Genomic DNA, 27,366 nt, shown 5'->3' with positions numbered 1-27,366 from the left:
CACTTATAAAAAAGTTTCAGTCCTTACTGGAAAGGAATATGACTTTTATCACAACAAACTGCTGACAAATGATTGCACAACATTAGGCTGTGCCCTTTGACCCCTTGTTTGTCCTTGTGTGTTTTGAGAGAATGTGGAAGAGTAATCTGTCCAGAAAGCCTTTTTTCTCTCTTTCCTTCTCCATCATGACAGTTGGTAGCATGAAACACACAAATCCAGGGGCAGCAGATGTCATTGAGACCGCCTTTGTGTTTCCATTTTCCCTCCATGCCATGGACCACGCTCATTTGCAGTAGTCCATTGTCATTAATCTGCTGTTGGGGGATTGTTCACACTCCTCCTCTTCTGCTACAGCCGCGGGTGCCAGAGGGGTGTCCCAGGGGTGGCCACTGGGCACCCCTGACATCGTAATCATCCACCCTGGGTGCCACACATTCAAAAATTACATATCATTTTGTTTTCTTTGTTTAATCACCTGTGTTCGCATCGCACTTTTCGTCTCAGACAACGAACCGATGGACACGACAGAGCAGGTCACATTTTGATAATAAGAAACAAAGTCTCAGCATTCAAATTCTGGTTGATCGTTTATTAAGAATTTAAATCTGATCCAGTTTTGGAGCTTTTTAGTGGTGTGATGGATCACACGCTTTGCCTTAGTTCAAGCAAAGCAGGAGTGCCTTCTGATTAGGCATGAAATAAACATGAATGAATATCCGACCGCATGTTGATAGACACACTACAACTTACTGACTGTAATTTGTAGTCACTGCAATTGACTGGTTTCTATCTACTGTGGAAAGACTAGAAAACATTGTCACATAACAGCAGAAAATCAATTCAGTGTCCATAAACAAGCGTGAAAAATTTACACTATAGAGAATTTTGCAAAATGACATTTAGCTTCATATTTACTCATAATTGTTATTTTTTATTAGGCATATAAGTAATAAAAATCTGCATATTAGAATGATTTGTGAGGGATGCATGTGACACTGAAGACTGGAGTAACTGGGTGCTGAAAATACAGCTTTGAAATTCACAAGGAATAAATTACATTTTAAAATATATTCAAATAGAAAGCAGTTATTTGAAATATTTAAAAACATTTCACATATTACTCGGCTGTTTGCTGTAGGCTATTTTGGGATAAAATAAATGCAGGTTTGGTGGAGTCAGGGAGTATTCTTTAAAAAGCATTAAAAATCTTGATGTTCAAAAACTTTTGACTGATTATCACATTCGCAGGATGTTAATTTATTCCTGAATATTTCTCACTTGAACTCAAAAGCTGGCTAGCCCTGTTTGAAGTAATTTTAGGTTCTCTGAACAACAATTTACAAAAATTTCACTGTAACCTATCAAGTTAATGTTAGAATCTTTTGCTCCAAACACTGATAGAAGTAAGAGAAATAAGTTTCAATAGACTAGAACATTTGAAGTTACGGTAAAGGACAAATGCTAATGTGGGGTAATGTATAATCAGCAATCGTATGAGGATTTATTCATTGCTTTTTTATGCCATGGGGTTGGAGTTATACACTGATTTTGTTGTCAGGTTCTATGGACGGTCCCCCCAGGAAATAGCCTTGGCGACCCCATGTATAAAACTCTAGCTCTGTGTAAAAGGAGAGAAATAGACCTTTTGAATCATGTATCTACAAACTGATCTGACTATATTTTTCGTTTCATAGTCTTAATTCATGTTAATATAACAAAATAGTATTGCAAATTGAAAGTTGAATAAATATTAAAAAACCAGAATATTTTCAAGTTCGAATATTTCGATCGAAAATAGCATATCGAAGCTCTAGAAAAAAATTATATGCATTGACAATTATTTTAAAAATCAAGCACAAACCCTCATAATTCCTTTTATCAATTTGTCAGAAAGTTACAGGGAAAATCACAAACATTGATGAATTTATGTAACAGATATTTTTTTCATTATCAAGTAATTTTAATTTTTAGTTTGGCAGACGATCCGACACACACTGACATGTCTGAACAGCATTTACAGCTCGATGATAAAAGACTGTACAAATAGAAAAGAACGACACATAACAGACCGATCAGTAATATTAATAATAATAATAATTTCGTCTTTTGTTTTATTAACTGGCTTTGGTTGCATCAGCTCATTATTAACACGACGATATATTTGCTTTTGAGCTAACTTTAAAAAAGTAACGCGGGTCTACAAAAACACGTATTTCTCTAGTCAAATACATTTTAATAAATAGCAGCAACATTTAAAATAATAAAATTCAAAGCGAAAATACTGTTCTTAGGGGACAGGTAACTATTAAATAAAATACACAATACCAAATGCAACATTGAGGCCTCGCAAGTCAGCTTTGGCAGGGAATAGGCGAAGAGACCGAACAAACATGCAACAGTGTTGAGGCATTAGTTCTCCCATGGGTCTGTACTCGGAGGTGGTGCTAGACTCTTGCCCTGACACAGAGAAATTGTCTCCCAGCTGTTTCCTGTGGCATGTAAAAGAATTTTTGAGTGGTGAAGAGCGAGTTTTTGCGTTTTCCCCAGTAAGAAACACCAGTGGGGGGGAGGGGGGGGAGGGGGGGGGGGTTGTTTTGGTGTCCGCTAACAGTGGTCGTTCTGTAGGGAGAGCTTTAGGTTGTAATTATGATAGGCTATCGCCTATTAGGTTAATAATTGGCTCATATGAATCCAACAAATATTTATATACTATATATTAATATCTTTCTATACTGTATTTTTTTTTTATATATATTATATAATTTTTTATATATAATATAGGCTATTCAGCATCATGTAACAATGTAACCCCCTATATTTTCGCTGCGTTCTGTGTCAATACTTTTTTTTTTTTTTTTTTTTTGTTTTCTCTCGATAATCCGTTGCAGTCCTTTCCAACTTGCACACTTCGTGCTAGTAGCTAGCTGAAATCCCGGGAAGAACCTTAATATGTCTTCGTACTTTTATGGCGTCCCGTCATGTGATATTTTAACTCTTGTGCTTCTTGAAAAAAATGTGTTCCACACACCTCGCAGGAGAAGGGCTTGTCTTGGAGTAGTGTCCGTCGGACGTGGCTGTTCGTGGGCCGCGTGAGAGGGGCCGATAACGCTATTCCCGCATTGGGTGTTTGCAGCTTGAACGGCCGCTACGGCCGGAGTGCTGGCGGATGTTGCGTGCGGAGGATTGCTGGAGGGCCGTGTAACCGCCTGTGTGCACAGATCAAACTAATGAAGATGCGTTTTCATTAGAGTCATATTGAATAATGGTAGTACAATAATATAATACCCACACATCACACTACACGTTCATTAGTTTAAATTATGGACATCGTGCTTGACTTAAATTGTTTACTATTCCCATATTTTTATTCAATGACACTCTAAAAAACAATATAATATACATATATAGATTATATATATTATATATAAATGCATTTTTATAGCCATTATTACGTGTTTATACGCACTGGCGCCTATAGGTCTATAGGCTACTAGAAATAAAACTGTCTGCTGGCTAGGTCCAACAAACAGCACCGACATGACCCATGTGACAGGCTCTTGAACTCATGCGCGTAAGTCACCCTTTAAGAATAGAAGGAGATGAGTTGCATACACAAGCCAGCAGAACAAATCTGTTTGTCTCCTTTGAGTGTCCTAAGTTAAAGATGGTTCGCTAATCCTCCTGCACAAAGTCACTGGAGGTGCCTCGTGCCATTAAGTAAAGATGTAAAGTGTCTTCTAAAAGTGTCGTTCAGTTGCTAATACGCTGCTCAGATGGACCATAAAATTAGTCAAATTCTCTAAATGAATGTGTATTAAGTCACCAGAGCATTCTCTAGCCTTGTTACAGTAAACACATTTGTAAAGCCGCTCTCCTTGAGTGGTTGCAGCAGGCGCATGTGTTTTTTGTTAACACGGAGGAGCTGCTAGGAAACTTTTGGGCTCGCACACGGAGGCACTAATGGATGGTGAAAAAAAGTTGACTACAGATTACATTCGAACAAGCTCAGAGAGCCTGTATGCTGAAATGGTAAACAGTTTTTGAAAAACACACCACACGAAAATTAACGGCATCCAGGGGTCATTCCTTGAAAAGGGTGGCTTTTTGCTCTCCACGTTATGTAGTACAAAAAAGCTACTAACGTCAGTGGTTTGTCGCTAGCTCGACCTCACGGTCAATTCGTACATATTTTAGCGCCCGATGTGGCTAATTCGTACGACATTGCGGTAGCGACCACACTCCGTACAAATTCATACGGATTTATTTGCCAAATCGTACGCATTATGCGATGTTGCACCATTCGTATGAATTTGTTACGACAAATTACCTACAACAGTAAACCCGCCCGCTACAACCTACGCCGTCAATGGGGTCTAGGCAAATCGTATGAAATCGTAGCGAGTGAGTTCGTACAACATTGCGTACGGTTCATAGCCACATTCCTCGTAAAAATTAGTGCTTTGGCGTACGAATGGTGTCGTGAGATAGGCGTTGGTTATGTCTGGCAAAAAATAACCTATAAAATGACAATAAAATAATTGTATTTGTTTGTTTTCGATTTATCCAGGGCTGTTATAGGCAATAAATTACAATTTGATTATAATAAAGGCGATAAAAAGATAAAAATCATTTAGATTTAAATGTACGTTTTATAAAAACAGTATTCCCATCTTATTAGTCAGTTACGGTCATTTCAAACCGCCCCCCCCCTTTTTAATTAAAATATGCTCTTAATTCGATAAATAAATAACAAAAACCATAATATCCATGTTTATGCTTAAAAATCTCAAAATCTAGTTAAAATCCAGCTTTCCAAAAATGCTTGAAAAGGGTATCCATTTTGGCTGAAAGAGCCTTATAGCTGGTGGCATCTAAACCCCAACTATGATTCTTAACCAACCACAATTCACAATACGGTTAAGTGTAGTATTGTGAATATACTTGTATTGCAAAATAATATGGGTCGCCTCCATATTGTTTTGCGCAGGCCTCTTCAACTTTTTTCGATCGGTTCGGTCTACACGAGGGTCGCGTTCATGTGCCTGCAGCGTTCTAGATATCTACAGGGAGCTTGATGTCTATTCAGCACATCTGGATCGCCCTTTCGGTTATTCGTTAAAAGTCCTCCACTGGAATATCTAGATACGAGGATATGATATATGTACCGTTCATGTGGTCTGTTGTTTTTCGAGCACATGGAGAATGTTGGAATTCGGAAGCCGGTTACTGTACTTGTTACTCGCAAAGTACCTTTTGCACGAGCGGTTGCAGGTGGAACGTTTCTGCTCCTCGCCCCTGTCACTCCAGCGCGAGTAGCAGTGTATTTTCACGTTTTTTTGTCTCTGTAGTAGAAACTTGTAAGCCACAAACAGCTCTCCTACATGCACAGCGATCAGCGACTGTGAAAACCCTCTCGCAGATTCTGAAACGAAGCACAGTACGGAAGACGTGAACAATTTTGCAAATACTTACACACTTATAATCTAAATACCAGAAGGTATCTAACAGAATTATTCCATGAGTGATATTGCGTGGCATAACGCACCTACCTTCAGTTGGGATCGGTCAGTCGGCCATCCAAGTAAAATCTTTGAGGGTGCATGAGGGCACGTCCTCACCTTCTATCCCACGTCCCCCCATAAAACATAGTGTCCCCATACTTCATTGCTCCGTACCAGACCCAGGACTTCCTGGCCGCGTGGCTCGGATGCTTCTTGTTGCCAGGTGCCAGTCGTAGGTACAGCGCGGACTCTGATCTGTCTCAGTCACACACTGGAACTCGCAGCAGTTTCTGCTCCTCCGGGGAAGGCGCGCGCGAACCCTTTGAGCGCAGTGGTAGCTGTCCTGAGTTCCGCCTGTGAGCGCCTCTTCCATCCAAGAGGAGGGTGGACTCAAGCGGCCGTTCTCAAAGATCTTAGCATAGGAAGAAAGAAAAAAAAAGGTTTGGAATTTAATATAACTATTTCATATCAGCAAATAGCTGTATGGATTATGTCACTGGATAATCAATTGTTCCAGGCAGACGTTTTATGCAAAATCTGTATTTAAATTATAATTTTATTTATTTAACATTTGTTATTTACCTCCCACATGAGAGTGTTGTCATCATAGGTTTTGATCTCACTTGTGTTTACAAGTTTGCCCTGAAACGGTCCAAACCTGGTGCCTTTTGGAATTGTGCTTTTATCAGCAAATATTCCATAATGTGAAAGGCTTCCACAATTAGTCTGGAGAATCGATAAACCTGAAAAATTCAAGACACACTCCATGAAATTGCCAGCTGTAAACTTCAGATTAGAAATTCTCAGGAAGAAAGGAAGAAAGAAAGAAACAAAGAAATATAGAAAGAAAGAAAAAGAAAGTTAATTTACCTTCTGGAGAGTTCAAATCCTTCGGTATCAACAGGGAGAAGATGACGATCAGCTAATTAAGAAACAAGAGTTAAAAATGTTGGAAATTAAACATGAAAAACTAGAAGAATGTGGCATTTAAACATAATGAAAAGTATAATAATTGTAACAACCTAACATACGTAAAACAATTAAGTCACATTATTAATGTGTGCAACATAATACATATTGTCAGATTTGTTTATCTTTCTTTTTTCTTTTCTTTTCTTTTTTTTAAGCACAATAAAATTACTTCGTCGCACTAAAAAATTCCAACGATTATTATATATCCCTACCTGTACTGTGAGGAAATGATAGTCCAGAGATGGCATGTCCAACATTTTGCCCTTGTTTTTTGGAATATCCGTACAGGACAGTGAAGAGGTCTTCCTCTGTAAAACTGTAGGTGTTCGTGTGTTCTGGGGATGGATCTGCGGCCTGCAGGCAGCTAAAACTGGCTTTAACCGGAGTCGACGAAGCCGAAGAAGACTTTCCGCTGGACGGGCTACTGAACTCGAACGGAGAGCCGGTGCTCTGATCGTCATGTCTGGGGTTCATGCTTTGTGACGGGTGCATGTGCTGGAAATACGGCATGCTGGACACGTTGAGGATCTGTTCGTGGAACACCGCGGTCTGGTGGCTGTTGTGGCTGAAAAAAGACGGAGTCCCGGCGAAGTTAAACGGCATGATTGTCTGTGCGTCGGTCACCATGCGGCCCAGAGACTTGAGCGGATGGAAAATGCTGTGCGCGCCGGGCAGAGACGGGTAGACAGCCAGACTCCTGTCCCTCACTGCGGGGGTGACTGGAGAGAGACACCGACATCGCCACAGCTGATGAGGGGGATCCGAGGAGAACTTCACTTGCAGTTTATATTCAGTTCTGTAGTGTAAAATATTTTCAGCATTATAAAAATATCTTTGTTTCCATCCAACTTTTTTCCCTTCTTTTTTTTTTTTTTTTCTTTTAGATTTTCTCCATCTGTAGCTTTAAAACTGGAAGTTTGGCACAACTTTGATTTGACTTTTTAGACAACAATTCAATCATTTTTCTTTAAATGTATATTGACCCATTTTGTCTGAATTCAAAACTAAAGTAAAAGAAGCGTAATGAGATATGCTTTCACTCTTAAAAAAACAAAGATTCTTCAAGGTTTTTTTTTTTTTTTTTTTTTTGCAAATGTTCAGCGAAGACCAAGAACCATTTTGATCTGGTTATTGCAATCTTGGAATGTTGTTACACAAACAAACAAAAATGCGACTTTCTAAATACACACATTTTGCCTGCAGAAAGCCAATATAAAGAAAACATTTAACACAGTGTGAAATGCTTTGTAAAATTACCTTAAAAAGAAATAACTAATGACGACTGCAGAGATTTCAAAATCAAAAGTTTCCAGAATTACCCTACTTTTTCCAGTTGGCCTTTTTCTAAACAGATCACTAACTGCAAATCGAGCCACTAACAGAGACTAATGAGGGTCGTGACACTACAATTTAAGAACAGAGGTCAGCAAGAAAGGTCACCATTAACCGCAAGCTTCCAACTCTTTTAAAGAAGCATTAAGGTGTCATGCTCCATGATCCGACCCTCAGCTGTTTATTGCACATGAGGATGGGGGCTAAATAAATCCATAATGGGCATGCAAGATAAAGCACAAATACGTTATTTCTGTCATTAAAGCTCTACAAAAATATTGTTTAATGAACTTTGTTACAAAAAGTCCTTACGCACTTGTGCAAGTCCTGAGAATGCTTCGCCTTGTGTATTGCGGTAACCTTTGACTCGACGACAATGGACCAACGAGGTCTTGCTTGCTTGTTGACAAGCTTGAGACAAGATCTGAAGACATATGGTTGAGTGTAGTAAAACTAACTCAGAGAGAGGATGCCCATTCCCTGGATCTGTGCGTGTCATTGTTCAGTCCTTGGGTCCATCCTCTGGGAATTGCACATTGTTTGTTAACACGATGGTAGCACGCCCTGAGCTCTCTATCTCATATGCAGCACAGTCCCTGCTAATGGTGGTTAACTAACTGCGTAGGCGCACTCTTAAACCGGCTCCTAACCGGGCGACGGTGTGTGCGGCACGAGTGTCAGGTTAGAGTCTCTCTCTTGGTGAAAACGAAAGTCAAGCGGAAGCACTAGGTTTTTTATAACTGAATTTTTTTAAAATTGCATGCGTGATCATGGATGTTTCAAGCACAGAGACGAAGCATCTGCTGGAAGTATCACAGCACTATCACTAACTAACGCACAGCCAGAGGTGCTTTTTATTTTACGAAAAACGAAGGTGCATGTTTTTAAAACTTATTGTACAATTACACATTTGGAGCTAAAGACGTGCGCCTAATTTGTTTCTAACATAATAAGCACAATAACTATTCTGCTAGGCTAATGAATGATTTTATATTCATTAGTTCGGCTGTTAGCCTCAAAGGCTACATCGATATTTTTTGTTAGGTTTTTGGGTTTAGCAAAATTATAGTTTAATAAATTAGTGGAACTATAGGCGATGTTAAGTAATTAAGTACACTTAATATAGGTTACCACAAATTACAGCAACAAAGTATGTTTGTTTCTGTCCATTATCTAGCACCAGCAATATACGAATCTAATACTAAGAAAATTATATAATCTAAATAATACCGTCCTCTATGCTAATGCATTGTATTTGTAAATTAACATTTCCGAATTTGTTTGTGGGTTTTGCTTAACTTTTTTTTCGTATAATACAAAAAACATTATTAACAAAATCAATAATTATTAAACCCAACAACTGGCCACGCAATAGGCTAATGCAGAGATCATAAGTCAACAAAATTGTCTGTCTATTTGTCAGTGTCTCTCTGGCATTCTATTAAACAATGCCTAAGTGTATTTGAAGAGAAGTAGCCATTGGTGTGACATTTTCTTCTAAAATTAACATTTTGATCAGGCTTCCAGTGTGTAGGTTTTTATTAAATTTTTCACTTTAATGGCAATGAATAGTTTGCTTTTCTTTATCCATTAAAGTGAAATAACCCGAACATAAACAAATCGGAGCCTGTAAAAATAACACTAATTTTAGAAGAAAGCTTAACACGGCACTTCAATTACAACTCTTACTTTTATTTACTTTATTTTTGGCCGTTAATGTTCTGCCAAATTTACATTGGACTAAAACAGGTTTTGGTGGCATTAGGTTTTTTTGGCGTTTTCATCCATTAACCGGTACTGGCAAAACCGGCAAGCGCTTATCGTATTAGTAGTTCAATAACTATCCCATACCATGTTTTCCGACCTTTTTAAATATCCAAAAACCTTTTACGAGAGATCTATGCACTCACACAGACAAGACGAGTAAGCATTTTCTCGTCGGAAATGAAAACATGAACCGTGGAATGATTATAACTGTTGCAGACACAGAAATTCTTTTATTTACAATACAATTTTGATTCACCATCAAATAGCCTCACAAAAGCAATATTAGTTGACAACGTGCAAAACTCGGGTATTTAAATTTCTCTCGGTTCATCGAACTTTGCATAAAAAGGCTCACACTAAGATACACACACGTATGCGGATGAACAGAGATGTTTATTGTGACCACACTGCGGGGAAAAATCCATCTCGGAGCGCAACACTGTAAGCTTTCTCCAAATAGTCCTTATAAATTACATATTGCTTCGATTTCCCATTGCATCATCTTCATTCTCACACACAACTGAGAGGGCAAAATCAAGACTGTACAAATAATAAAACCCACGCAACTGATCACAAACAAAACAATTGGGAAAATGAGAGTAAATATTTAGACTAAGGAGAGAGAGAGAGCGCTCCGCAGAGAAGATTGGAGAGAGAGAGAGAGAGAGGAGAGAGGGAGGGGCAGGATGAGAGAGAGCGACAGGAGGAGAGCGAGAGAGAGAGACGAGAGGAGAGCAGGTCTGTGAGGGAATAGAGAGAGAAAAGAGAGACAGTCTCTGCGTATGTAGGTATCCAGCAATAGACAGATGAGCAGTAAAGAACTGGGTCGATCCTGTCAATGATTCACTATACAAATATAATACAGACAACTTTATTAGTACAAGATACAAGACAGTTAAACTAAGATCTACGGCAAATATGCTAAGTTTTAGCATTTTAAGGTTGTTGCATTTAGCTCTGAAAGAAATTGGAGCAGACTATACAAAGAAGACATTTAAAGTCTCAGAAAAAAACACCAAAAGGTAAGGTAAAGACAATTGGGGGTGGGGGGGAAATTCAATAGCCGTTACAATTTCCATTGATTGATTGGTTTATTTTAGGACAAATGGCTCTTTTTGCACTAGCACTGATAAAAGACTAGAAAAACTCTGCACCACCGTCACGTCATGGCTTATATTTATTCAAAATCTTGACAATCTTTGGACTTTGCAGAGGGTAGTGGTACATGTGCGACCTCAAAAACTGGCTATTCTCCAATATGATAGATGCGTCTGGAGATGTCAGTCCGTCCTTTGTCAAGGCATCCACCCATTCATCAAAAAAGCTCGGAATAAATGAGTGCTCGATTTAGTCGACAAACGCTAGCACTGAAATCGATCGATAGTAGGCGAAATCAAGTTTTTAACCCACATGAGAATGTGATTCTCAAAGGATGCAGAAAGTTTTGAATGGTGGGCAGAGTGAAGTTTCACCCAAACAATGTCAAATCAAATTCGTATTTACAGTGTTTAAAAGGAAAAGCTAAACTATACCAAAACACCAGGTAGGCCTATATTCGTACACAACCACGACACCTTCAGCGTATAATGACAGAGCTGGTCGTCGCAAACCTCAGTTGCTGCTGGTACATACAGTAAATTACTTAATAAAAACATGTAGTAGCCTACTGTTTTAGTTTTTTTTTTAACACACCAGCTTAAACACATATGACATGGCGATATTTTCAGCGAAAACTAAAGGCTGACAATCTAACCCCGATACAAACTGTGTGCAGAGACATGAGACAAAAACTAATGGAAGTGGTAACTTATGTGCAAGTCTACCGATCAATTCAAAGGTAAGGAGATTGGCTTCGTCCTCATATAGGCTAGAAAGCACGAACTGTATTGCGTACATTAACGCGTTTTAAAGAATTCACGTTCCTGTAAAAGTGATCCAATCTGAACCGTTGATCCGGGTTTTCAAGACGGCGAACATTAAGTGTGAATGTAGGAATAGCCACGCCAAACATAAATGCTGCTTTTATTTATTTATTCATTTTTTTTGGCTACACCAGACCTTAACACCTGCTTTTCACCGAGGAACAAGTAGTTTTGGACTATGTTGTTGTGTTTTTCTCAAAAAAGAAACCACAATAAAATAATAATAAAAAACCTCCTGTCTTTAATACTGAGTTTGTTTGAGCCGGGGAGACAAAAATGTGTCTCCTGAAAAGTCCTGTACAAAAAATTACAAAATTAAAACAAAATAAATCTCAAGTAATATTTATTGCTTGTTGTCTTTTCTTACACACACCTTGTACCTAGAGCATCCTGGCATGAAGACACGTCACTCCACACAACAAAGAAAGCACGCTTCAGTGTTGAGTTTATGGCTGTGTTGGGTTCCTCCGGTGGGGCTCCCGGCCTAAAGGCTTAGAAGCAAGCGAGTATCTGTACACTGTACACACAGCACCCTCCCAGACCCCCACCCAGGAAAGAAGGACCACCTCACCCCAGCTCCCCTTCTTTAGTAGGCTACCATAGGAATCAGCACATGCTCATCTTCCTGCCAAACGAACGCTCATCTCGAGAAACTCTGTTCCACAAACAGTTAAGACCGGAGGAGGAGAGGAGGAAGGGGAAATACATTGAAAAACAAAATCAAAAAATAAATATAATATGAAACAGATCCCCCCCTTCCCATTATTGGTATTTACAATCTACCAGCATTTCATTTTACTAACCACAAAAATCACGTTCTTTCTTAAACTACTGGACCAAGGAAAACAAAATCCATAGGCATGTTGAACGTTTTTCTTATTCTGAGGCAATTCATATGCACTCTGATTTTTTTCTTTCTAATCGATGCTTTATAAAGAAATCTCACAATTTTATTTAAAAAAAGAAACTATACATTAGAATAAAACTTAATTTACTACACAATAAACTCTTGACTAAATTAAGTCTAGTTTTACAAACATCATCTGTAATTCTCATAATCTAATGCTCGCTGCCCATTTCCAACAATCATTCTATCTTTATTCCGCACTCTGAACAAACAAAAAAAAAACAAGGCTAATGGCTGATTTGATGTGGATTTCAAATGCATCTTCTTGCCTGTTTTGGAACGTCAGATTGGAAGGAGTCAGAGAAAAGATTGGTTGGGCCAAAAGAACGTCGTCTTGAGAAAGCCTGAGTCCAGAGGAAGAAAGAAGGGGAAAAGGAGAGGAATACATTCATGGGAGACAAGGATTCCGATGCCACTGTCACGGAGTCTTTTCAGTGGGAGACCCTAAGTCACACTACGGTGAATGCATGGGCAGACCTGGACGGAAAGGGCTTGCAGTGTAAGCCTCAGACAGAAGCCATGCTCGAATGAATCCGAGGGATCTGGTGGGGGTTGAGGTGTCTGGGTTTCTAGGTCCCATAATCTCAAAGTGTCAGAGTGTGTCTATATAAGCAGGGGTATGAGAGACACAAAAAGGGTGGCCGTTGCCCCCTCTGCAGGCTAGGTCTAGTAAGCCGCCTTATGGGCACTCCCTCTAGAGATTTCCGAGTAGAGGGCCGTAGACCGGCTCCTAGCGAAGACCGCGTACATGCCACCGATATGCACGCTTCCAGAGCAGCACACGCCATCACTTCCAAACTCTCCACGCTGATCACCGCTGCGGCTAGAAATCACTCATTATCACTCATCTACCATTCGAGGTAATTCGTTTACACTAGCGCTGGGATGTTCTTCTGCCCCCAAGGATCAACAACTCTGCTGCTGTGGGAAAAGAGAAAAAACGAACTAGGAACAGAGTCGTGAAGTACGCAAAACCATAGACAGCATATTTTTCACAGAAATGACACTGTATGAGAGCCATTCACAATACGTTTGGTAACTGTGATATTAATTTAACAATAAGATAAGTTGTAAAATAACTAAGGTATGAGTTTCATACCCAAAAAACGCGGCTCACCACATGATGAGCTTAACTGTGGTTTGCTAAATGTGAATTGCTTCTTGTTATGCTTCGACCATTAGTTACATAGCAACTAAAACGCCTAAATTAAATGATAACGGTGATCATCATAAGGACTTCAGATTTTTACATCCTGTACATTTACTTTTAGGAAGCCTTTATGTAACTTTTTGAATCTTCTGAGACCTGGATTCTCATTGAAGGGACCAGACACCGTTCGAGTTTCAATTAAAATCTCTTATTGTTTTTTGAAAATTAACCAAAGCCCTTCATGAGTTTAGAATTACATGCAATGATGATAAAATTTTCATTTTTAGGTGAATTATCCCTTTAAGAGTAGTAATATTTGGTTGTATTTAGTGGTGTTTTTTGTATTTCCTTTAATTACTGTCTCATGAGTGGTTCACCTGCATACGGTGGGTTGTTTGCCACTCAGTCCACAGAAGGTTTGTCCGTTTGTGGTATTATTACCCACCAATTTATAAACACATCATAACAAAAAAAAAAATATATATATATATATTCTATAGATATATATATAGATATATATACATCTCATATATGTATATACTAATATTAAGATCTATATACTAGATATATATATATATACTAATATACTTACACCACACACACAAACACAAAAAAATATTAGAATAGGGTGCTTGAGGAATATTACTTTTGCATCTATTGCTATGTAGATTCTCTTTGCCTACACATTCTCGCACACGCTTCCGTGACTCGTGCGTGGAGCTACGCTCCGGCGTGATGCCCATCACGAAATAGCTGTAATAAATCATTGGACAGGTAACAGTTATTTTTAAACAAGCTCTTGTACTAAACCCAAGTTTCATGTCACCTCTCCCTGAAATGTGTTTGTGATGCCAAGCTTGGTGTTGCGTCATTAAGAGATATATACAGCTAAGAAAACAGAGAGTACTAATTACTTAACCTTATTCCCTAAGGGCAAACAACGCTAAAACTATTAAAAGACTAGTGACGTTACAAACACATCGTGGAATAAATCCAGCAACATGAGATTTCACAACCGGCCTATGGACTTATACAAACCACCGAAGTGCACATGATTCAAACTGCGATGCAACTTGGTTCTAGTATTTCCATACACTATTTAATGAAGTCTAAACAGCTGCCGCGGAACGGTGTAAAGCATAAAATCTTTTATGTTACTGCTGATAGAGCATGCACGAAAGTAAGTATTTAAAGAACTTTTTTTTAAGAAAAGATAAAAAGGAAGATGTTTTATTATCTGTTCCTGCATTTATTTCGACTAAAAAAACAGTTATGTAAAGATTAACATATATTTATTTAAATTTAATATTTTTTTGGAACATGATACATTTCTTTGCTCTTCAGAATTCTGGCTGAACTGGAAGGTTCAAAGATAAGCATTTATTGAAATACCAATATTTTGAACATCCTAAATCTCTGTACTGACACTTTCAATAATTTAATGCACTTGCTGAATAAAAGTATCAATTTCTTTTAAAATAAATAAAAACAAAAAATTTGAACCCAAACCTTTGAATGATAAACATACTTATAAAATAATATACAAATGTATTTATAACTTATATAACACACTAATAAACACATACATAATGCACTTTAAAACTATTGTATATTATATGAATTGGAACCACAATATAGGATATTAATATTTTGTTAAAATGAAGTTCAGGAGTGCAGGAATGTGTGTGCGGCTATGTTTTGGTCAAACCCTCACTTGACTTACATAGAACGTACCATGTCTAAATATTTAGCACTCAAAGTCTTTCACGCTCGCAGTACATGATCTCTTTATCCACCTCAACGGGCCCTAATTGCCAGCACTAATCACATCACTCCTCCTATTTATGCTCTATTTTTGCATCATCTCTCTCATCGGGGCAAAATCTACTCAGGATAATTAGAGTGAATTATTAACGGAGCTAGTTGCCACAGAGTTGACTACGCTATTTGGGACCTCAGACACTCAGTAAAGTCTGACACATTAGACATTCTACCATCTAATGGGTTGAGTATATAATGCATCTCCAAAAATCTACGGCACAATCGCTTTTTACTAAACTCCTGGTGGAACAATTGAGTAAGTTTAAATGAGCTTCATTAGCGATCAAAAGTTTGAAAGTATGACAAGTGCTGTAAAGCATTTTCACTCTAAGATGTGTTGTTTAAAGTAGCTTGAGCTTTTAAACCATCTAGTTTAATTTGACTGTTGGGAACAGCGGAGCTAGAATCGGCGTTTCCCGAAAAGGCAATAAACCTTCACACTTTTTCATAGACAGTGAATGTCACATGCTCAGAAATTGACTTGTAGTGTGTTAGTGTGTGTCTAACCTGTTTCATGGCCCATGTTGGCCATGCTGCCCCCAGGATCCCATGAGTTCATAGAAGCTCATGCTCATCTGGTTTGCCCATTTGCCCATGTTGCTTGAGTTGGTGCCATCGGGCACATTGAGGTTCATGCCGTTTTACATTGTACATGTTGTTATTGGCCTGACTGGCCGAATTGAGGTCAGTGACTTTGCTGAGTGAAACATACTGTGGAGGCGAAAGCAGATAATGTATCAAAGACACCCTTCAGGTTGTAAAACATATTAATGTTAGCCTTCCTGTTTTATTGTGACACAAAACAGTATTATTTATAAATATATATTGGAATTTGGCATTTGCCATGACACTCCTATCAGAAATACCGCAAGTGCTGTTCTGATCTCATCATCATCCAGTTTTTCTGGAAATGACAAACTGGAGAAAAACTAAATCCAGAAGAACTGTGGCAACGTCTCTAAAATGCTTCCAGACCTGCAAAGCTACAGTACTGTTTATAGTTTAGGCACTTGTGAAAATGCTGCTAAAATGTACAGGTGCTGTCAAAAATAATGTCATAAAGGATTTTTCTTTATCAATTCTATTTAACTAAGTAAATCAACATTTTGTTTGACCATTCTTTGCGTTTTTAAAGCAGCTTTTGCCCTCGGGTGCACTTGTGCATATTTTTTTTCAGGTAGCTTTGCAGGTTAGGTCTCTCTTGAGTGCCCATCTTGGAGACGGTTGCTACAGTTCTTCTGGGATTTAGAAATCTGTTTCCTTCGTGTCCATTCCAGACAGACTGGATGATGATGAGATCAGAATCATATCTGTGGTGTGGAGCAGCACGTGGCTGTTGTCCACACTCCCTCGGGCAAACAAAAATCCACTGGATTATTACAATTCATGGCAAAATGAATGTTTGCAAATGTAAACTGAATATTTCCTACTGTGATACACTGCCAGCAAAAGATAGAAAATAACTGACTTAAAAACCTTTTTTAGCTGGTGAAAATGAATACTGTATTTCTAATACACTGAACAAAATTATAAATGCAACAGCTTTTTGTTTTCTGCCCACCATTTTTCATGAGCTTGAAAACCCTTTTTTTAAAGAAACTTTTTCTATGTACACAAAAGGCCTATTTCTCGCAATATTGTTCACAAATCTGTTCTAAAATCTGTCTAGTGGAACACTTCTCCTTTGCCGAGATCATCAATCCTGCATATCAAGTAATGCTGATTAGACAGTATTGATTATTGCACAGGTGTGCCTTATGGCTGGCCACCATAAAAAGGCCACTCTAAATGTGCATTGTTTTACTGTATTGGGGGGTCCGGGGGGGGGTCCGAAAACCAGTCAGTATCTGGTGTGACCACCATTTGCCACACACAGTGCAACACATCTCCTTCACATAGAGTTGATCAGTTTGTTGATTGTGGCCTGTGGGTGTGTTTGTCCACTCCTCTTCAAAGGTGGCTGTGCGAACGTTGATGGATATGGGCAGGCGAACTGGAAAACACCTGGCGTATACGCCAATCCAGAGCAGCCCCAACAGGCTCAATGGGTGACCTGACCGTGCTTATGCTGGCCAGGCTAGAACTGGGATGTTTGCATCTTCCAGAAAGTGTGTACAGATCCTCGCAACATGGTGCCTTGCATTATCATGCTGCAACATGAGGTGATGGTCGTTATGAATGGCACAGCCACGGGCTCCGTAGTCTAGGGGCTGGTGCAATTAATCGGCACTCGGATTGTCATGCGCATCTCATCAGTAAGCCATCCGCGTGCTTAATACTAAATGCAGCATCACATTCTTTCAGATTGAGTGGTTTTCACTAACCCAGATCCATAGTTTCACTGAAAACCTAGGCAAAATCGCCCCCTCTTAATCGCAGATAATCGTGAATCGCATTCAATTTTGAGCGCGATATCACCTATTTTGTCAGTGGACTACATCTCTGTGTAGCGCCGGTTGGAACTCCGGGCCAATTCTCGGGAAATGCCTTTGGATATGCTTTTATGGTAGAGAAATGACATTTTAATTCTCGGGCAACAGCTCTGGTGACATTCTGCAGTCAGCATGCCAAGTACAAGCTCACCTCAGAAACTGCGACATCTGTGGCTTGGTGCTGTGTTGATAAAACTGCACATTTAGAGTGCCTTATTGTTGCCACCTAAGGCACTCTGTACAATAATCAGGCTGTCTTATCAGCATCTTGATACCACCCTGTGATGTGGTTATCTCGGCAAAGTAGAAGTGCTCACTAACACAGATTTAAACACATTTGTTGAACACTCTTTTAGAGAACTAGGCCTTTGTGTACATAGAAAAATCTAGATCTGTTGATTTCAGCTCATGAAAATGGGGCAAAAACAAAAGTGTTGCATTTATAATCTGTCAATGTAATTTTGGCCACCACTGTGATACCCCACGCACATTGAGAAATATGTATTCAAACCACTGCAAATATGTCAACTCCTTTACCAATCAAAAGGTTAAACCAAACCTGGTGTTTATTTTGTGTGAGAGCGAGTGCATGGCAAGACGCAAAACGCACCTGTTGGCGTTCATGTTGCCTGTTTCCGGCGTGCCTGCAGGGAGGACTGGAAAGAGTGTTTTCCCTGCCGCCTGTGCATCATGGACTCCCTGGGCGGGTCCCCACCTGGGAGACATGAGTGGCTTCTGAGGGGTGGGCGGCACACCCTAAAAAAAAAAAAAAAAACAAAACAAAAAAAAAAAAAAAAAAAAAAAACAAAACAAAAAAAAAGAAAAAAAAAAAAACAAAAAACAAAAAAAAAAAAAAAACAAAAAAAAAAAATTTTTTTTTAAGTACATTTAAAAAAAAAAAAAAAAAAACAAAAAAAAAAAACAGAACCCGCCGTCTGACTGCTGACTCATACCTAACACAGCACACACACATGCACATGCAGACATGATGAGACAAATTCTGGGTCGAAATAAACATACCTCAAAGAAATATTTAACACAAATTAAGAAATCATTAGTGTAGAGCACTTTTCACATCCAATTCAAATCCTCACACTGTCAAACAACAGCCACATTCAGCACCTATAAATTCATTATAATTGCACTATGATTTTTTGGATTTTTTAGGAATAATGATTTAACATTACAAAATCAATTCTAACACATTGTGTGGTTTAGATTAACTGATCATCATTTTTAGAAATGTCAAAGCAGAAATCAAATTGAGAATAATTCCGTCCATCTCCATAATCAAAGTGAGGAATCACGACGTAAACGAGAGGGCTTTAGAGGTGTTATAAGCAGGCAGTAAGGCAGAGTTACACCATCAGGGTAGTGTTTAGTGGCGGAGGACAGCCAGAGAAAAGAGGGTGGGTGGGTAAGGGGCGGGGTTGGGTTGGTGGGGTCTGGGTCACCGCATAATTGGTTTAAAAATCACCTGCTCCGCCCTCCAACTGATCACCATCCAGCCAATTAGTCTAAGGCAGGACAGACACTGACACACTCCTGACACAGCACAGGCAATAGACATAGGCAAATTTATCAACAGTTTAACACAATGTAGCTTGGCTTAATGATGCTGTCTTTGCGAACTGCATCATTAGCTCATTGTTTACAAATATATGTACCTGGCAGAAGCATCAACATGGATGTTCTTTAATTAGAACAATGATAAAAAAAATTCAGTCTTTTATGTTTTCCTGATCTGATTTGTACTTTGCTCGTACTTCAGTTTGTAAAAAAAGACTGCACAATGCAATTAGCAATGGAATTTCAATTGAAACCCGACTGGTCTTGAGTGGGTAGCAAAGTTTTTAAATATTAGAAATTATCCACTGTTTGGTTTTTTACAAGCTGAGCTGCGAATCATAATTTTCTGTGGTAACAGATTGCGCTGTTTCAGACATTAAGTTGGAAGTAACCTATATTGCTGTAATAATATTCTGAGTCATGTGGGGGGAAAAACATTAAAGTGACCTCTTCTGCCCTCTAGTGCCACATTCTACCATAACCATTATGATCTTTCAACACTGCTTAACTAGCATAAAGTGCTAAATAACCTATCAGCTCACAGTACTTGACTTGACAACTACAAACAGATATTTAAAAACACAAATACGCAATGAAACCGACAATGAAACATTACTAGATACTAATGAATTTTGATCTTTATTTTAAATCCTCATAATATAATATAGACCGGATAATATAAAATCTCATATATTTAAGTTATTTAAAAAAAAAAATCTAAATTACTGTCATTATTTATTCAACCTCAAGTCATTCCAAAACCTGAATGAATTGTGTTATTTTAGAATTATTTTAATACTATTATAATATTTATTAAGATATTAATTTTAGATGTTTATTTTTATATTTTAGTTTTAATTTTAATTTTTAGGTTTTAGTAATTTTATAACTTAATTCCGTCATTTGCCAAGGCACGCTTTTTAGGTTCAGGTTTTTTTCCATTTAAATATTTTATTTCAGGTTTAATTCAATTACAGAAAAGATTTTTTTATAGTTTTAATAATAATCAACAACATGTCTTTTCTCTTTCCCATGGAACACAAAACAGGAATTTTTAGGACTATCTTGGCTATTTTTATTTTTTAACCAATTATGGTGCTTTTTGTGTCATTTTTTTTGAGTGTAGTCAAATCAAAGCAAGTCACCATTATTATTATAGCGCGTATTTTACAAGCAGATCATGTCACAAAGCAGCTTTACAGCTGAAGTTTAGTCTTCATTCAAACTTTTATTTTATTTTTACAAAAAGCTCTTCTGGAAGGTTTAAAATAATCACCTTTTTGTGTTCCACAAAAGATAAAAGTTAAAGCCCAACAACATCGGGGGATAGCAAATGTGTCAAATGATACTTTTTTGCATCAAAATAAGTAATTTAATTCTTTGAGAATATTCTTGTTTTTTAAAGACTGGATTTGACTTGCCAATTGCTGGGACTAGTATTTTTGACACAGCTGGCTGTAATCTGGCCTATTGCATTTTATGATTAAATCATGTCGATTGGCTCGGGACGTTCATTGATTTTTCACCGGGCAACGGTCAGATCAACAAGTTTCAGCATGTAGTGTTGCTGTAGAAGGTGTTTGTGCGTGTGTGTGTGGAAGCGCATGACCCACAGACTAAGAGAAAGGGCAGGCAGTTACCTGAGCGGGGGAAACTTAAAGGCACGGGTGCTGCAATTTGAAGGGGCTCATAACAGCCCCAAACTGGCACGCTCAGACTGCCCAGCATCCCCTGGTTAGCTAGACTCATCTGAGAGCCATGCAGGGCGCTGGCGGAGATGAGCTGGGGTCAGGGAGGTTGGGGAGATACCGGTGGAGAAAGGGGCTGCTGGAGGTGGGCGGCGAGGCAGGTCCTGTACCGTAGTTGGGCGGATATGGTAACTGCTGCTTGGGGGGTGGCCTGGTGGGATCCGTGGGTTGGTCATGGCTCCGGGCATGCCTGCTGCGGCCGCCGCCAATGTTGGTCGGCAGGTTTGAGGGCCCTGGGCTCGCATGACCATGCTGCGCTGCTGTTTCTGCTGCTGTTGTTGCTGCTGCCTGCTGCCGTTGTGTGTCCAGCTGACGCTGCGTGGCAAGTGATTACTCAGCAGCTCTCTCTGGCCGCCTGGGCCAGCATCTTAGCATTGATTGTCCCCTTGTAAGACAGAGATGTTTATGCAAGCTCGCGACCTGAGCACAAAGGCGAATGCATGAAGTGATTTGGTGTACCTGATTTGAAACGTTGGGTTCTTAGAGGTAGGTTCATATTTGACCCTCCAGTCATATGATTTATCATAGGCTGACGATTCTGGAGCAGACACAAACAGACGTGGCAAATTGCAGTATTATTTCAAAAGAAGCATCCTCATTCTATCATTCATACGATACGTCATACCATCTCGTAAGCCAATACATTTTAAATTAACCAACTGTTCTGTTTCGATACAACCGCACTCTTGTTTGATAGTATACTGACTTTACATAAAAGATATGCTATGACCAAGAAAGTGAATAGTGCTGTCAAATCGATTAATTGCAATCCAAAAGAAAAGTTTTTTTTTTACATATGTGGTGCAATGCATGTATATACAGGTATATAATAGTTTTAGAATCTTTACCTGAATATTATATATATATATATATATAGATTAGATATATATATATATATATATATATATATATATCTATCATATATATATATATATATACATGAATGATACATAAATCTCAATATATAATACATATATTTCTAAAATATATACCTGTCTGTGTGTTTATTTACAAACAGCACACACACATATATTATGTACACACCAACTTTCTATTCTGGATGCGATTAATCGATTTATATAGCACGAGAAGTTAATATTAATTGACTCTAGAGCCATTATACCAAAAAATATCATTGTCTCTGAATGGCACTGAAACTATCCATGGTGTAATATAGTAATTACTATAATAATAAAAAAAAAATAACATACAAGACTATAGTAAATACTATATAAACTAGTAAAATAGTGCATATATATTACACAATTGACAGCTACAGTGAGTATATAATAATTCAATTCAATTTTCGATGTAATTAAGCTTAAATAATATACATATTATATAAATAATATATCTTATAATATATAGTATATATCTATTATATATTATATAGAGGTATGTATAAATACTGGATAATTAATACTTTAATCTTAATCCCATCGAAAAATTGAATTGAATTATATATAATCACTGATTGTAGACTTCAAATTGTTAGAAAATTAAACAGATAAGAGGGCATGACCCCTAAATCAACCCAAAATGAGGTCAAGGAGCGATTTCCAGTAATAAACCAGCAGGGGTGCAGCTAACCCACACACGGGTACTTATTTCACACTTCTGATTTAGATTAAATTAACACTTTTTTTATTTTGCTTTTTAAAAAATGCATGTATATGAATAGACTTAACAAAGCTAAGTGTTATCCAATTTAAGTGTCAGAGCTAAAACTTTCCATTGCATTGTATATATAAATTTTAAAGGGGTTTTGTTAAGGGTTTTGTAAATTGCTCATACAAGTTAATGGTTTTGGATACGAACATTCTTTCAAATATCTTCTATTGTGTTTAAAGGCACATAGATGAGAGGTGAACCAGGTATGAAGGAATGATGAATGCATTAAATTTTTTGGGAACTATCCCTTTTAACTAAATGATCACTGTGGCTTACTATTGATGGCATAGCAGACAACATTATGATTCAAAAAAAAAAATAATCAATCATTTTATATTCTACTGGACCTCAGGACTTTATGTCTGAGAGGATAAACTGTACCCTGCTGTTGCTTGTAGCATGTGCTGCCAGCTGCAGTCTGAGGGTATGGGGTTGGGTGGCGGACGCCCCCGGCGGGTCTGAGTCCTGGTCTAGCCTTGCAATGCGGAGCATGGGGGTAGCCCGGCCTCTTGTCCCATCTTTGTCGTCATGCCATGGAGCTGGGTTCCTGCAGGGTTTGTAGCAGCCCTTCTGCATGTGGGCCTGGGAGGCGGCTACTGCTGCTGTCCATAAATGGGCGTCTTCTGATCGACATCATCATACTGGGGTCCTGACCGGGAACTGATGCATGCTCCACCGGCTGAAGCCTGAACCATGAAACTTAAACTTAGTAACGCCGTAATGTGGTATTACTAAATGGGTTCCTCATAATAAAGCAGAATTGTTCTGGTCCTGGATTTTGTCGTGATGCATTGAAAGTTCAGCAAACTGCAAAAGAATCTTGTGGCATATAAACCCATTCAATCCGACAGTGTTTCCGCTCAAGAAAGATGGCTATAAAACAGCGTGTACATAATGATCATGTAAAGTTTACATTTTACCTCATAACCCCTTTCAGTGTCTAGTAGTTTTTAGCTTAGTTTGTATCTAGAGTTAGTCTGATACTCTAGAGAGGAGAATTTATGCACGTTATCAATATACTATATTATATATTTATATATTTGAACTTAACTTTTTGCTCCATTATCGTTTGGTGTTGCACCAAATCTGACATGAAAGCACGTTTGTTTATATTTTTGTATGTTTATTATTTCAACAACAAACTGAGTAGAAACATGAATGAAATAAAAAAGGTCATTTAAACCTGGCCTTAAACATGAAATGAAAATGTTTATATATAAACTCAGTTTTGAGTGTTGATAGGGTATTAGTTGATATAAGTACATTTGAGTAATTAAATAGTAATAACTGATTAATAAAAGAAACAAAAAAAAAAAACAAGGAAAAAAAATTCCTTTTGATGGTTTTCATCTGGAGAAATGACACCCGGTTTCTTTCCTGTTTACGGTAAAAAAAAAATTGGTGCATAACTAGTATTTTTTGATTAGTCAAATAATGTGAAAGCGAAAATCGTTGGTTTCTTTGTAATCCAAGTTTTAAACAAACTCTCATGAAAACCAGGTTTTTATTTACAGTCGACACGTTTAAAATGTTTATATTTTCGAACAACAAATTGGAGTAGAAACAATTATGATCACTTATATCACTGATATAAAAACTTAGGTGCAATTTAAATGTTTGATATGAGTGCGTGGATTTTTGAGAAAAAATCTGATTAATTAACATGATTAATAAAAAAACGTATTTTTTGATAATAATATTGTAAGTACATTTGATTAATTAATAGATATTTAAATACTTTCATTTTGGTTCTGGTGTTTGATAAAAAAAAAAATATTTTGGTGCATCACTAGTATTTTGATTGGTCAAATGGTTTAAAGAAAAAAAGAGCCATAAGTGTTCAACCTACCTGTTCCCACTAAAGCCGGGATGCCTGGAGCCACGGTCAATCTCCTCTAGGGCCGTCAAAATCTTGAGAAACCGTGTAGAGATGGGACTGAGCAAAGCACCCTCATCGGCCGGACCCTCAGAGGCAGGAGGGCACAGAACATCCTCCTGAGAACCGCTATACATAGAGCTTACAGAAACGAGAGATTCTCATTAAGAGAACTGAGACATGAATGATGGATATCCTAATCACATATTACATCTGAATTTGTATTTTGTCTAGTTATATTTCTTACCGAAGGACAAAATCAACAAGTGCCACACATAACACAACCTCCCAATAAAGTGGAGGACACTAACAATAGTGACAAATAATAAATGCTGTTTACCCTGTTCTGGTTCCCAAATGGCACCGGCTCTATATGGCAGTCACACTGTCTGGCCATGGAGCCGTCTGATTGGGCGGTTGCCTGGTTGCTGGGGAAACTGGTGGCCAGGCCATGCCCATGTCCATGTTTGACTGGGCTGAGGGCATATAAAAGCAGATGATAAAACATGATTTAAACTTTTAATTGTAATATATCACCCACTAAAAAGTCTACAGTTTCCTTCTCTATTTCTTTTTACCATTGGACATCATCTGGGACCTGAAGCATCTGTCTGGGTCCAGGCTGGGCTGTTGTGTCGCCTCATGGGCATGCCTGCGCCAGCAGTTGGGACCACCATGCGAGAGTGGAGCGGCCCCCTGCGGGAGAGAGTGCTGGCCCGGCGGGAGGCAGTTGTGACAGGTTGAGGCCCGCGTTACCGACGGGACCCGTGTGCACCCCAAACCGTCCTGTTGACATACCGACACGCGGGACCGTTATTACCCATCACTCCTTTCAGAACTGAGAAAGAGGAAGGGCTGTCTTTAAATTTGAAGAAAGGTTTATGATTAAATACAAACAATGTGATAGTTTTTGAATATTGCACTGAGAATTTACACTACGGTTTGTGGACAGCGACACCTCTTTTAAAAAGAAATTAACACTTTTATTCAACTAGAATGGTTAAGGATTAGGGATGTAGAATATGGCCATGCATATACTAATGGTCCCTTTAACTAATGTGTTATTATCAAAATTGTCTAAAAATAAGGCACAATTGTATGTGTTTTTGCAACATGTTTGTATGTTTTGTAAAGCTTGTCTGACTTGGGAACAGTATCAAAGACCTTAGCTAAGGATCAACTGACAAAAATTAGATATTTAAAAATCGGACCACCTGAAAAAGTGTTGACATGATACACCAGAAGCCCTGCTATTCTTTCCTAAGGTTATGAGGTCATCATATCTAGCCGCTCACAGTCTCACGTTCTGCGCACATTCAGTTGGCAAGCGAATGCAACCCACTACACACAAACACACAAACAAAAGCCGCACAGAGGGGCTTGCTTTTGATCTGACTCAACAGTTTTGTGCCGTTTTACACATTTGTCTTCCTCGCAGCCAACAGCGTCATGCTTGACTGTGCATTACGGTGTTTTGTACATGGTCGGGCCGGCACTGGAACTTTCCTCTCATTGTAGGTGTTGAGTGTGGGGGAAGCCCTTTGTTCTGCAGCATATGCACAGACAAACTTCTCTTCTGGCCTTTATTTTTTGTTATTGCATCAGTAGCACTGCAGTGCAGACATCTAAACTCACCTGCATTGACCATGTTGGGCTGATTAGTCATGACACCGTGGTTCCCCATCATGCCTTGCTGCTGCATGAGCGAGTAGGGGCTGTGTTCCTCATCAGAGGGGTACTGACCCTGAGCTCCTTTAGCATGGCATGTTCATATCCAAAGACACGCTTCTGACCGGAGGAGCTCTGCCAGGCTGACCTGGTCGCTGAGCACCGAAAACTATGAACACAAAGAGCAAATAACTAAATAAATGACAAAATTGAAAAAAGAATTCTGGTATTAAAAGTTTTACAGAAATTGCACAAACTTTCAAAAACTTGGAGTTGAAGACTTTGTCTCTTATGCTCACCAAAGTTGCATTTATATAATCAAAAAACAGTGAGATTCAAAGTACAATTCAAAGTACAATACAACAGTTTTCTAGAATTAAAATAATAGGCTGACTGGGGCTTAAAAATATTTCTTATTAACCCCAGTGTTCAAAATACATGTGCTTATTAATATTTATGTGGAAGCTGTGAGGATTCTCTGATGAATAAATCAAGTTGAAAAGAACAGCATTTATTTGAAATAGATATATTTTGTATAGAATCTTTTGTAATTATTATCTTCTAACAATAATCTTGTTCATTATCTTTTGTAACTATAAATGCATTTAGTGTTATTTTTGATAAATTTAACGTGTCCTTGCTGAAAACGTAATAAGTTCTTGACCCTAAACTTTTGAATGGTAATGTAGGAAAAAGTACTGTTGAAAAATGAGTGAATGATTCTGTAAAATGTGTGCTGTTTATTATAAGCATCATATCATGGTTTGTGTGTAAACACTAGGGTACGTAGGATCACTTTTCCTACTAAAAGTAGTCTACTTTCAGTGTTTAGCTCATGTAAGTGACTTAACACACACAATCTATGTAGCATTAGTGGTCTTTGCCATTTCTGGCAAGTATCCGATGACAGTGTGTGAAATGATGCAGGTGAGAAACAAACGCGTCATGAGAAACTCAAGTTCCACCAGCTTAGAGTTTCGGTCTGCCTCTGGGCACATTTTAATAGTTTCAGGGTGTTTCGCAAAAATTA

General features: G+C 38.3%; 1 pseudogene; it reads right to left on the bottom strand.

The window, feature by feature from the left end:
* Window positions 1-6,367: 6,367 nt before the first annotated feature.
* Window positions 6,368-27,366, bottom strand: part of LOC109058189 — a 96,246-nt pseudogene continuing 75,247 nt past the window's right edge.

Source organism: Cyprinus carpio, chromosome B24 (genome assembly GCF_018340385.1).
Source record: "Cyprinus carpio isolate SPL01 chromosome B24, ASM1834038v1, whole genome shotgun sequence".
NCBI classification, from domain to species: domain Eukaryota; kingdom Metazoa; phylum Chordata; class Actinopteri; order Cypriniformes; family Cyprinidae; genus Cyprinus; species Cyprinus carpio.
The sequence above is the reverse complement of the archived record's forward strand: the minus strand, read 5'-3'. Positions and strand labels throughout refer to the sequence as shown.